We start from the raw sequence: 12514 nt of genomic DNA on the forward strand, positions 1-12514 counted from the left end.
AACAGCACTCCTGCATATTGCTTGTACAGATCAGCTGGGAGCCCGTCATCCCACGGTGATTTATTATTTTGCATGGACTATAGTGCTTTCTCCAACTCTCCCAGCTCCACTGGGGAATCTAAAAGCTCCCTCTGTTTGTCGGTCAATCTCAGCAGATCTATGTCTGCCAGGTATTGAGCGATCTGTTCTTGCATTTTATGGAGCCTGGAGGAATACAAGGAAGCGTAAAAAAGTCTCACTGTTTACCTAATTGCCGTTGACTCCATGTCCAATGTACCATGTTCATTCCTCATCCCTGTAATGTAAGTAGACTTTCGCTGTGCTCGAGAAACCACTCCCAGCATATGTCCAGCTCTCTCGCCCTCGTCAAAGTAGGCCTACTTTTTATAGTTACGTTTATATGCCGCTGTCTCTAGTGTGTATAAATTAAGTTTTTCCTGGGCCGTCTTCCACTGTTCTATTGCCTCCACTGTACCCACTTCTACAAATCTGACCTCACTGTTTGTCAGTTGCTCTCTCATTTTCTGTCCCCGTTCTCTATGTCTTCTCTTCATTTGCGTCACCTGCTGCAGGAGAATACCTCTAAAGTAAGCTATCACCGCTTCCCACTGTACTGTAATATTTGCAGAGGCCGCATTCAACTAAAACTATTCCTTCGGAGATTCACCCAGGTCTTGATGCCCTATTATGTTTAGGCGCACCACTCCCAGAATGTCTCACCACAATTTGCATCGGAGAGTTTTCAGATAACACCGTAGGAAGGTAGTGGACCACACACTCCCTCAATTCGTGAGAGAGTCTGGTACATACTGGAGTGGCACGAGTTGCACCTGCCCTCCGGGTTCCTGGTGCACCACACGTCCAGCAGGAGTGTCTCTTCTAATAAACAACCCAGTGGTGTCAGAACCCCCCCCCCCCTTCCCCATCTGGTGATCCCTGTGCTCTTACTCTATCCCAGTAGGGGTCAATTATCGAGTTGAAGTCTCCTACCATCAAGACGGGGACATCCGGTGTTTCCGCTATGAAGCCCAGGAGCTGCCACATCACCACGCTGCTATAGGGAGGTGGAAGATATACTGAAACTAACAGAAAAACATAATTAAATATTTTGCAATGAAGACAGACAAATCGACCCTCTGTGTCTACCCTCTGCGCAAAAGTCACAAACGGGACTAATCGGTGGACGAGGATACTAACTCCTCTGGAGCACGTGGAATATACCGAATGGAAGCCATATCCCACCCACCGAACTTTAAAGGAGGAAAGCGTTTCCCGCGAAAGGTGTGTCTCCTGCAGACAAAGAATCATGGGGTGATATTCCCTAATTGTCTGAACCACTGCTAAACGCTTGACCGGTTCCCCCATACCTCAGATATTCCAAGACATGACCGTAAATGTATCAGCCATATTTTGCTATGTAGGCATGAATAGAAAGCTTCTTTCCAATCAAAAATCCAGCTGCACCCCAGAATTCCATTATTTACTCACCATGGAGCATTGCATCTATACAGCAGAAAGCAGCAGTACAAGAGAGATAAAAAACAACAAACTCAAACATTTCCCTCAAAAACATTTCCCACATAAGACAGCTTGTAGACATTTTCCACATAAAACGTATTGATCTGTTTAAAGTCCCACAGACCGGGGCATCAGTCCACTAAACAGCAAGAAATGACGGTTTGCTCAAAATTGTAATATCAAAACAATTTCAACTTAAAAAAAGGATGCAAAGCAAACGGTAGAAGCAACAGGTGAATTTCGCTTCCTCAAATAGCCTTTTCGTCATCCTTTATTCCCTATACCGTTGACTTTTCACTTCGACCAAATTTTTCCCAGGTGATAAACAGCATCTTGTAGAAAACTCCTCACCTTTCAGGCTCTATTGAAATGTTCTGCAGATCGGCGCGACGAGCGCGAGACGTTTCGTAGTGCAGCTTCATTTTTATCCAACCAGATTGACGCTGATCTTGGGTTGTCAAAAAACTGTGTCTCTCCCATTGCTACTACACGTAGTCTGGCAGGGTACAGCATGGCATATGGTATGCAGAGATCATGCAGTCTTTTGACATCCATAAAAAGTCCCCCTTCTCTTTTGGATTTCCGCAGAGAAGTCAGGGAAAAAGGAGATCCTGGCGCCATTGACTCATATCACCTTTCTCTCTGGCCCTCCGCTGGATAGCGTCCCGGTCTTTGAAATGTAGAAGTTTTCTAAGGACTGGTCTGGGAGGGTTCCCTGGAGGAGGAGGCCGTGTAGGGACTCGGTGGGCTCTTTCTATTGCGAACATTGGTGATAAACTGTTTCTACTGAACAAGTCCAGTTTCCAGCTTTCAAAGTAATCAGATGGATTATTGCCCTCCATTTTCTGTGGCAGCCCAACAATTATTTCTGTGAGAGCAGTTCTCCAAGTCGTTAAGTTTAGCAAGTAGAGATGCTATATTCTGCATGTTCTTGTTCCCTTCACGTTGCATAGGTAGCATCTTATCCTCTATTTCGCTTCTTCTTCCCTCTGCAGCAGTCATTTTTTCTGAGATTTTCCGTACGTCTTGTCTCAGAAGCCCGATATGCTCTTGTAGAGTGCCAAGTTGCTGATACAAGGCCTGAACTGTACTGGAACACTCGGTAATAGCTCCAAAGATCTCATGCAGTGTGCGCTCCACTACGTCAGGGGTCGTCGGATTAGCTCCAGCAGCATTCTGCATTGTGAGTTCCGCTGTGTTGGAGATCTCAACAGCAACTCCAGCCGTAATTTGTTTTATAGGCCGTGGCAGCATTTCATGGGCTCTGGCAGCATTTCCAGCAGTGCCTAACCTTGTGGGCTCTGCTATGCCATGAAGTCTGGCAGTATTTGCAGCAGTGCCCTGCATTATGGGCTCTGCTATGTCAGGGACTTTGGCTGCAGCTCTAGTAAAGTTCTGCATTGTGAGCTCTGCACTATGTGTACCGTCCTCCTGCATCCTCCCTGGATGTATCTTTGCACTGTCTCCTCCATTTTGCAGCCTCTCTTCCCCCTTCCCCTCCATCTCCCATAGAATGGCTTCCACAGAGGGACTCACCCGCTCCTCAGAGCTCTCATGCACCTTCTGACAGATGCCTAAACCTGCTTTAGGCAGCGTGTCTCCCCTAGCATAGCGGGCTAACTTGGATGCTGCTTCCCTGCTCAGTTCAGTGGGGGGGGGGGGGGGTCCAGTTTCCACTCGGCGCTCTGTCAGCACACGCGGCTGTGCCATCTTGGGTCTGCCGACTGCTCACTCCTACGCTGCTTTTATGGTTGTCTGTGGCCATCCCAGCGCTCCCCGCTGCCTCTCAGCCACTAGAGGACGCTCCTGGTTGTAAATTCTGCCAGGTAAGCCTGATTGCAGGATGAATTGCCGGTAATGTAGCTAAAAGTGATGTACAAGTAGCAGCTGTGAAAAGGAGTGGGGGTTGGAGGGGTCTGAAAGGGGGCCCCCAAGCTAAACTTTTGCACCCGGGCTCATAAGCCTCTAGCTACTCCCCCTCTCTCGACCGTATAATAATGGTTCCTTATGTGCCCCCTGACACCACAGTGTGATAGTGGTTCTCTACTTGCCTCCTCTCTCCACACTGTAATACTGGTTCCCTCTGTTCCCTCTCTCTCCACAGTGTAATAGCGGTTCTCTCTGTGCCTCATCTCTCCACAGTTTAACCCTTTGCAATCCAATTTTGGATTTAGGGTTTCCTAGGGGGTTTTCTCTTTCTGTGATTATACAATGCCGCCATCTGCTGGCTGGAGCCAGTACTGCGGTATGGGACATGTTGGAGAGGCCCCCGACAACAAAGCGGCCAGTAATATACAGTAAGAATACCCTGCTGGACGTTTTCTAACATCGGAGCTGTACAGCCTTCAATCAGAATGTCTGAAGACGTCAGACAGTGGATTGGAAAGGGTTAATAGTGGTTCTCTCTATGCCCCCTCTCTCCACAGTAGAATAGTGGTTAGCCATGTGCCATCTCTCTCCATAGTATAATAATGGTTCCCTATGTGCCTCCTCTATCCACAGTGTAATAGTAGTTCTCCCTGTGCCCCTTTCTCCACAATGTAATAGTCATTTCCTCTGTACTTTTCTCTCCACAGTTTAATAGTAGTTCCCTCTGTGCCCCCTCTCTCCACAGTGTAATAGCAGTTCCCTATGTGCCCCTCTCTCCACAGTATAATAGGGGTCCACTTTGTGCCTTCTGTCTCCACAGTATAATAGGGTATCACTGTGTGCCCCCTCTCTTCACAGTATAATAGTGGTTTCCTCTGTGCCTCCTCTCTCCACAGTATTTTAATGGTTCCGTATGTGCCCTTTGACTCCACAGTGTAATATTGGTTCTCCATGTGCTTCTCTCTCCACAGTGTAATAGTGGTTTCTTCTGTGCCTCCTCTCTCCACCGTGTAATAATGGTTCCCTATATGCCTTCTCTCTCCATAGTGTATTTATGGCTCCCTCTGTGCCTTGTCTCTTCACAGTGTATTATTGGTTCCTTATGTGCCCCTTCTCTTCACATTGTAATAATAGTGGTTCCCTCTGTGCCCCTTCTCTCCACACTGTTAGAGTGGTTTTCTCTGTGCTTCCTCTCTCCACAGTGTAATAGTTGTTCTCTTTGTGCCCCCTCTCTCCCCAGTGTAATAGTGGTTCCCTCTGTGCTTCCTCTCTCCACAGTGCAATAAGGTTTTTCTCTGTGCCTCCTCTCTCTGTAGTATTATAGGGGTTCTCTCTGTGCCCCCAATCTCCACAGTATAATAGTGGTTCACTTTGTGCCTTCTGTCTCCACAGTATAATAGGGCTTCACTCTGTGCCCCCTCTCTCCACAGTATAATAGTGGTTCCCTCTGTGCCTCCTCTCTCCACAGTGTAAAAGTGGTTCCATCAGTTCCCCCTCTCTCCACAGTGTAATAGTGGCTCCCTCTGTGCCATCTCTCTCCACAAAATAATAATGGTTGCATATGTGCCCCCTGTCTCCACAGTGTTATAGTGGTTGTCCCTGTGCACCCTCTCTCCAAAGTGTAATAGTGGTTTCCTCTGTGCCTCCTCTCTCCACAGTATAATAGTGGTTCCCCTCTGTGCTTCCTCTCTCCACAGTATAATAGTCGTGCCCTCTGTGCTTCCTCTCTCCACAGTATAATAGTGGTTCACTCTGTGCTTCCTCTCTCCACAGTATAATAGTGGTTCACTCTGTGTCTCCTCTCCCCACAGTATAATAGTGGTTCCCTCTGTGCCTCCTCTCTCCACAGTATAATAGTGGTTCCCTCTGTGCCTCCTCTCTCCACAGTATAATAGTGGTTCCCTCTGTGCCTCCTCTCTCCACAGTATAATAGTGGTTCCCTCTGTGCCTCCTCTCTCCACAGTATAATAGTGGTTCCCTCTGTGCCTCCTCTCTCCACAGTATAATAGTGGTTCCCTCTGTGCCTCCTCTCTCCACAGTATAATAGTGGTTCCCTCTGTGCCTCCTCTCTCCACAGTGAAATAGTGGCTCTCTCTGTGCCATCTCTCTCCTCAGTATAATAGGGGTTCTCTCTGTACCCCCTCTCTCCACAGTATAACAGGGTATCACTCTGTGCTTACTCTCCCCACTTTAGAATAGTGGTTCCCTCTGTGCCTCCTCTCTCCACAATGTAATAGTGGCTCTCTCTGTGCCCTCTCTCTCCACAGTGTAATAGTGGTTCTCTCTGTGCCTACTCTTTCCACAGTGTAATAGTGGTTCCCTCTGTGCTATCTCTCTCTCTACCGTGTAATAGTGGTTTCCTCTGTGCCCTCTCTCTCTCCACAGAATAATAATGGTTGCATATGGACCCACTGTCTCCACAGTGTAAGAGTGGTTCTCCCTGTGCCTACTCTTTCCACAGGGTAATAGTGGCTCCCTCTGTGCCTACTCTTTCCACAGTGTAATAGTTGTTCCCTCTGTGCCCTCTCTCTCCACAGAATAATAGTGGTTCCCTCTGTGCCCTCTCTCTCCACAGAATAATAGTGGTTCCCTCTGTGCCCTCTCTCTCCACAGAATAATAGTGGTTCCCTCTGTGCCCTCTCTCTCCACAGAATAATAATGGTTGCATATGTGCCCATTGTCTCCACAGTGTAATAGTGGTTCTCCCTGTGCCCCCTCTCTTCACAATATAATAATCATTCCCTCTGTACTCTACTCTCCACAGTGTAATAGTGATCCCTGTGTTTCCCCTCTCTTAGTGTAATAGTGGTTCCCTCTGTGCCTCCCCTCTGCAAAGTATAATAGTGGTTCCCTCTTTGCCTCCTCTCTCCACAGTGTAATAGTATTTTTTTCTGTGCCCTCTCTCTCCAAAGTGTAATAGTGGTTACCTATGGGCCCTCTCTCTCTCCACAGTATAATAATGGTTCCCTATGTGTCTCTTCTCTCCCCAGTATAATAGTGGTTCTCCCTGTGCCCCTCTCTCCACAATATAATAGTCGTTTCCTCTGTACTCTTTTCTCCTAGGAGCCTGGCCCCTGGGAAATATAAAATCTCCTTGCTCCTGGCTACCAAAGGTCACCGAGAGCCTGGAGCAGTGACCGGTGGCCTTGTTGAGCGGTCCCCTGTCATATGATAAAAAGGTAGCAATCTACCTTAGGCCAGTCTCATATGACCGGATCGGAATTACGGATTCCGCATGCATCTGATCTGTGGTAATACACGGATTACTCAAATGTATTGGATCACACTTCCGCTCACATTAGCGGGTCGGAATTACGTAATCCACTTGCAGAAAACAGAACGCACCCATGTCATCACTAAGCGACAGCGCGGGAAGTACAAACAAAAAACTGTGCACTGCGCATGACCACCTGTGTAAGTACGCAGTTATGTGCAGTACATTACGCGGCTGTACACAGGGTCACGGCCAGGCACACAGCTAGGATCTGTTGCGGGCCTCCGCAAGCGGATTCCACATCCGGCCGTGTGAGCTCGGTCTTATTCAGATCGTTACCTCTAATACGTAGTTTACAAGAAGCCCCGGGAATGCTCGCCTTCCTGCAGTTCCAGGAGCAGCTTGATAAGCACCTTCTGTGTGAGACCAGCACACCTCAGCAAGCTTACGAAGCCTCACAGAGCACCACTTTTTACACCGCATCCCTGCTGCTGAGGTCACGAAATACCCCCCCAAAAAGGATGGGTGGAGGAGGGATACCCAATTTTATTGTCCCATGTATGCATCCCAACCAGGCCCCGTCATTACGCCTGTTTCAGACATACAGCACAGTTTACATTATTACTTTTATCTACGTTTTAGAAAACGCTAAAAAGGGCGCAAAAGGGGGATGGGATTATTTTTAGTGAATCAATTTTTTTTCCGCACAAGTGAGCAATGGGTCCTGATCTGGAATTTATTCAGTTGTGCCCTGAAATCCAACGGGTGTTCCCTCCATTACAGGCCTAGCCATGTGTCCTGTAAGTAGATTAGAGTATGTTTCTGAACACAGGACAAACAGGGGTATCCATTTTGGGGTGAAAGTCTTCATTTATATGTGTGCTGTACAAAAAAAAACTGTTTTCGAAATGACACAATTGCCAAAAAAAAGAAATTTGTAATTTTTTTCCTACTGCTTTGCTTAGATTCATTCAAAAACTATGGGGTAAAAATACGCAGTAGACTCCTAGATGAATTCGTTAAGGGGCCTAGTTTTTAAAATGGGGTTATTTGTGGGGGTTCTCCATCATTTGGCCGCTCAAGGGCTCTACAAGTGGGCAATGGGGCTTAAATCACCTTCAAGCTAAATTTCTGTTTTGAAAGCCACAGGCTGCTCCCTTCGTTTGGGCCCCATTGTGCATAGAGACATAATATTAGGGCAACAATGGGTATGTTTCTGAACACAGGACAAACAGGGGTATTCATTTTGGGGTGCAAGTTCTCATATATGTGTGTGCTGTACAAAAAAAACTTTTTAAAATGACACAATTGGCAAAAAAAATTAAAATAATATTTTTTTCCTTCTGTTATGCTTAGATTCATTCAAAAACTGTGGGGTCAAAATATGCCATATACCCCAAGATGAATTAGTACAGGGGTCTAATTTTCAAAATGGGATCATTCGTGGGGTGAGCGGTGGGTTGCGGGAGTGAGAAGGGAGGAGCGGGGGAGGGGGGAGGGAGGGAGAGAGAGAGATCTCCCCCCCTTTCCCCCGCCCCCCCCCCCTCTTCTTTCCCTTCCACCGACACTGGAATCTTTGCAGACGAGCAGGCAGATACTCGAAAAGAATAGTACTTGCTTGAGTATTTGTCCTTAATGAGTATGCTCGCTCATCTCTAGTAGCAATGTATTTGCTAGTTATTTGGATAGTAATACGCTGTCTCATTAGTCCACAGCTAATAAATGATTTCCATAAAGCTGTCTCACTAGTTCCCAAGAAAGTAGATACTGGTGCTGACTTATCTACAGTTTATTGATTCTCCATTAAAGGGGTTGTCCCGCGCCGAAACGGGTTTTTTTTTTGTTTTAAACCCCCCCCCCCCCCCCCCGTTCGGCGCGAGACAACCCCGATGCAGGGGTTAAAAAAACCACCCGCACAGCGCTTACCTGAATCCCGGCGGTCCGGCGTCTTCATACTCACCTGCTGAAGATGGCCGCCGGGATCCTCTGTCTTCATGGACCGCAGGGCTTCTGTGCGGTCCATTGCCGATTCCAGCCTCCTGATTGGCTGGAATCGGCACGTGACGGGGCGGAGCTACACGGAGCTACACGGAGCCCCATTCAGAAAAGAAGAAGACCCGGACTGCGCAAGCGCGGCTAATTTGGCCATCGGAGGGCGAAAATTAGTCGGCACCATGGAGACGAGGACGCCAGCAACGGAGCAGGTAAGTATAAAACTTTTTATAACTTCTGTATGGCTCATAATTAATGCACAATGTACATTACAAAGTGCATTATTATGGCCATGCAGAAGTGTATAGACCCACTTGCTGCCACGGGACAACCCCCTTAAGATTAACTGTATACATTCCCCCAACATGTTTCAGCCGCAATGATAGAATAGCTGGCTGCTCATCAGGATGGCATTCAGACATTTTCAACAACCATAATGAAAGGCTGTTGAAAGCAGCACACACACAGGCACACAGCCGATCAGTATCGGTTCAGGATTGTTACTAGCATAGCAGTAAGTAGATGCATTACCTGTGCTTAAATAGCCATCACCCATCACATTGCGTGCGCTTAAACATGCTGTCGGCCGCAGGGAGCTGTGGCCTAAAACGAAAGTGGAATTGCGGTGCTTTGCTGCACTCATGTGTGAGGAAGGCTTTACTCACTTATACAGGGTGGAGCGCGGTAATTTGCTAATTTGGGAGTGAAATAAAAAAATAATGAACTTGTAAAAACTTTATTTTATATTTTATTTACATTGAACAGTAGTGGAAATTAAAAATTATGTGGTTTTAAATATTGTATCTGGCAAATGTTGACCTTCGCTATCCACACACTGCTGCATACGTTTTCTGAAGTTCTCATGCACTCTTTCAAGCATGTCGACTGGTATTCTGGCAATCTCAGCGTCAATATTGTTCCTTAGGTCTTCCAGGGTGTTGGGACGGTTGCAATACACCTTAGACTTCAGGTAACCCCAAAGGAAAAAAATCGCATGGGGCTAAGTCTGGTGAGCGTGCCGGCCAGTTAAGATCACCCCTCAGAGAGATAAGCCGTTCAGGAAACGTTTGCCTCAAAAAATTCATGGTAACTCTCGCTGTGTGTGCAGTGGCACCATCTTGTTGAAACCATGTATCCTCTTATTGCATTGCCTCGAGTGCTGGCTGGAAAAAATCCTGCAGCATAGTTAAGTAACGTTCGGAATTCACAGTTGCCGGAAAAAGGTAAGGGCCAATGATGCCTACTGGTGATAAGGCGCACCACACAGTGACGCGGTCTGAATGCAGAGGTCTCTGGTGAACTTCTCTGGGGTTTGTATCGCTCCAGTACCGCATGCTTTGTTTGTTTACACACCCACTGAGGTGAAAATGTGCCTCATCAGAAAAGAACACAATTGCGTCACGAGGTATGGTTGCAAGCATGTCTTCACAAGATGTTCGTCGTGTAACATAATCCCGTGCTGACAATTGTTGGACCACGCACATTTTATACGGGTGAAAATTCAGTTCACTATGAAGAATCCGGTGGAGAGAACGTCTAGAAATGCCAAGAGCAAGTGCTTGCTTCCGAGCAGAGCGTTTCGGAGATTGCAATACTGCTGCTCTAACTCGTTCGATGTTTTGTGGTGTTGTAACACTTCTCGCAGGTCCTCTTCGTACAGATGACACATTCCCTGCTGTTCTGAATGCATTTACCCAATTTACAACTGATTGCCGTCCAGGAACGCGTCCGCGTGGGGGAACAGCGAATCGCAAACGAAAAGCACGTTGCATTGCAATGATCGAGTGGTTATTTGAAAAATACGCTTCAACACAAAATGAACGCTCCTCATGTGTCCACTGCTTGATGGCAACTGAAAAGCAGCTGCAGACAAACTTCCCGTCAGCCACTATAAGCAACGCCCACTCTCCCCTCTCTTCGACCAACAGCGCTGCCACAACCTGCAACTCAAAAAAGCAACAATATTTAAAACCAAATAATTTGTAAATTCCACTACTGTTCAATGTAAATAAAATATAAAATAAAGTTTTTACAAGTTCATTATTTTTTTATTTCACTCCCAAATTAGCAAATTACCGCGCTCCACCCTGTATATACTGGAGGGAAATTTACATAATGAATGGAAAAATTCACCAGAGTGACTCTTAAAAATATGCATTTTATCTCCAGATGTTTCAATGTCTTTGATCAACTGTTCATTCTGAAATGAGGAAGTTGTTGCCAAAGTTGGGAGTGTGATAAGTTTTAGGAAGCAACAGACCGCATAGGGAAGGGGGCTAGGGACTGGGGGGCGAGAGGGTTTAGCAAGGGTTAATAGAAAAAGCGACAAGGGGAGGGGTTGGGAGGAGAGGAAGTGAAGAGAGGAAGGGGAGGAGTCGGCAGTCCACGAGGAGAAGAGATAGAGAGAAGACGCGTGGACCCCTGCTACCTTGGATTACAATTATAACAAACTAGGATTTAACTTTGCGGATCAAAGGATTACTGACCCTGCAGTTCCAGAAGACCGGGCAGCCTGTGGAAGAAGCCGCTGCAAACAAGGACGAAGTCCCAAGACAGTGAACTCTGCAAGCAAGGACCGAAGACCCAAGACGGAGGACGCTGCAAGCAAGGAAAGAAGACCCAAGATAGAGGTTGCTGCGAGTAAGGACCGAAGACCCAAGACAGAAGAATCAGAAAGGCGGCATGGAGCAACTAATGCAGCAAATAAAGGACGCCGTGGCCAGCCAAGGACCGCAATGGCTGCTGCAGATGGCCGCGGAAGTGAGTGCCGCATCATCAGGAGAAGCCGGGGCGCACGTGGGAGCGGCGCCGAAGTGCCGCGAGCGAGCGAATCGGGACTTACCGGGATGTCGGCGATCGGTGGTGGTAAGTCCAGCGCGGGAGGGGGGTCCCCTGCGGCTGTCCGACAGGCGGCTGGGGGACAGCCGTTACAGCCCTCGAGTGGAGTTGGTGGAGGGCGGAGGGATCCGTGGCCGGGAAGTAGTCCCGGTGGAGAGGCACTACTTTACCGCAGGAGCAGCGGGGGCTATGGGAGCGAGTCCCTTTACAGCCCAGAGCCGGAGGAGTCGTGGATCAGCAGGCAAAGGGGCAGAACGGCCACCGGAGGAGCCGTTGAAAGCGCGCGCCCAGCGGTTAGGAGCGGGGGGGTGGAAAGGGGGAGGGGGGAGAGAGAGAGTAGTGCGGGTAGTAGCAGCAGCAGCAGCGTGGAGCAGGCCGTTCGCGGGCTTTCTCACCTAACGCAGCGGGACGTAGCGTCCCAGGCAGCGGCGGCTGTTAGCAGGCGGCATAGGGCATATGCAGCAGGAAAATATAGAGGGCCTTATGGGGGGGGGGACATGTGAGAAAAAATGCCTATCATCATAGTATACCTCACATGAATGTTAGGGAGGAGGAGGCTGAGCTGGGTGTGCAGGTCAGGGGGGAGCGAGTGTTATCAGGGCTGGGTGTAACAGGCGGGGGAAGGGGGGGTAGGAATGCGCTATCTAGCTCTTCGGCGCCATCTTCTGGTGACAAATGCGCCAGCTGCGGTAGAACCCCTCGTGCGGGGCAACACAAGCGTGCAGAAGCGGGTCGGGACACCAGCGGGCGTAGCAGCCAAGTGGTAGAGGCTTGGGCTCCGCGGTCCACTTTTCATGTGTTCCCGGCTTCTTCCGCAGATAGTAGGCGAGCCGGCCGTAGCGGCAGGCAATGCGAAGCGATTGCAGCCTGCGGGGCTTCAGACGTACGAAGCCCAAGAAACCGTGGTGTCGCTCACGACAGAGTTCAGGTACGACACACGGCCCAAAGTCCAGTGGTTCACAGAATGAGACCACCCGCCCCCGTTTATCCCTTGGCAAGACCGGAGGACAACAGAGCGGGTGAGTCAACATGTGATAAAGTCTGGGGCACTTCATCACCCGGTGATAATGATTTTATGGTAGC

General features: G+C 48.4%; 1 long non-coding RNA gene across 1 annotated transcript in view; it reads right to left on the reverse strand.

Moving 5' to 3' along the window:
* Positions 1–1064, reverse strand: part of LOC136573015 (uncharacterized) — a 32355-nt gene extending 31291 nt beyond the window's left edge. Inside the window, exon 1 of the long non-coding RNA XR_010785841.1 lies at positions 991–1064. This is a non-coding gene — a long non-coding RNA (uncharacterized lncRNA). The remainder of the gene's footprint in view (positions 1–990) is intronic.
* Positions 1065–12514: the final 11450 nt, after the last annotated feature.

Source organism: Eleutherodactylus coqui, chromosome 7 (genome assembly GCF_035609145.1).
Source record: "Eleutherodactylus coqui strain aEleCoq1 chromosome 7, aEleCoq1.hap1, whole genome shotgun sequence".
In the NCBI taxonomy this organism is placed as follows: Eukaryota; Metazoa; Chordata; class Amphibia; order Anura; family Eleutherodactylidae; genus Eleutherodactylus; species Eleutherodactylus coqui.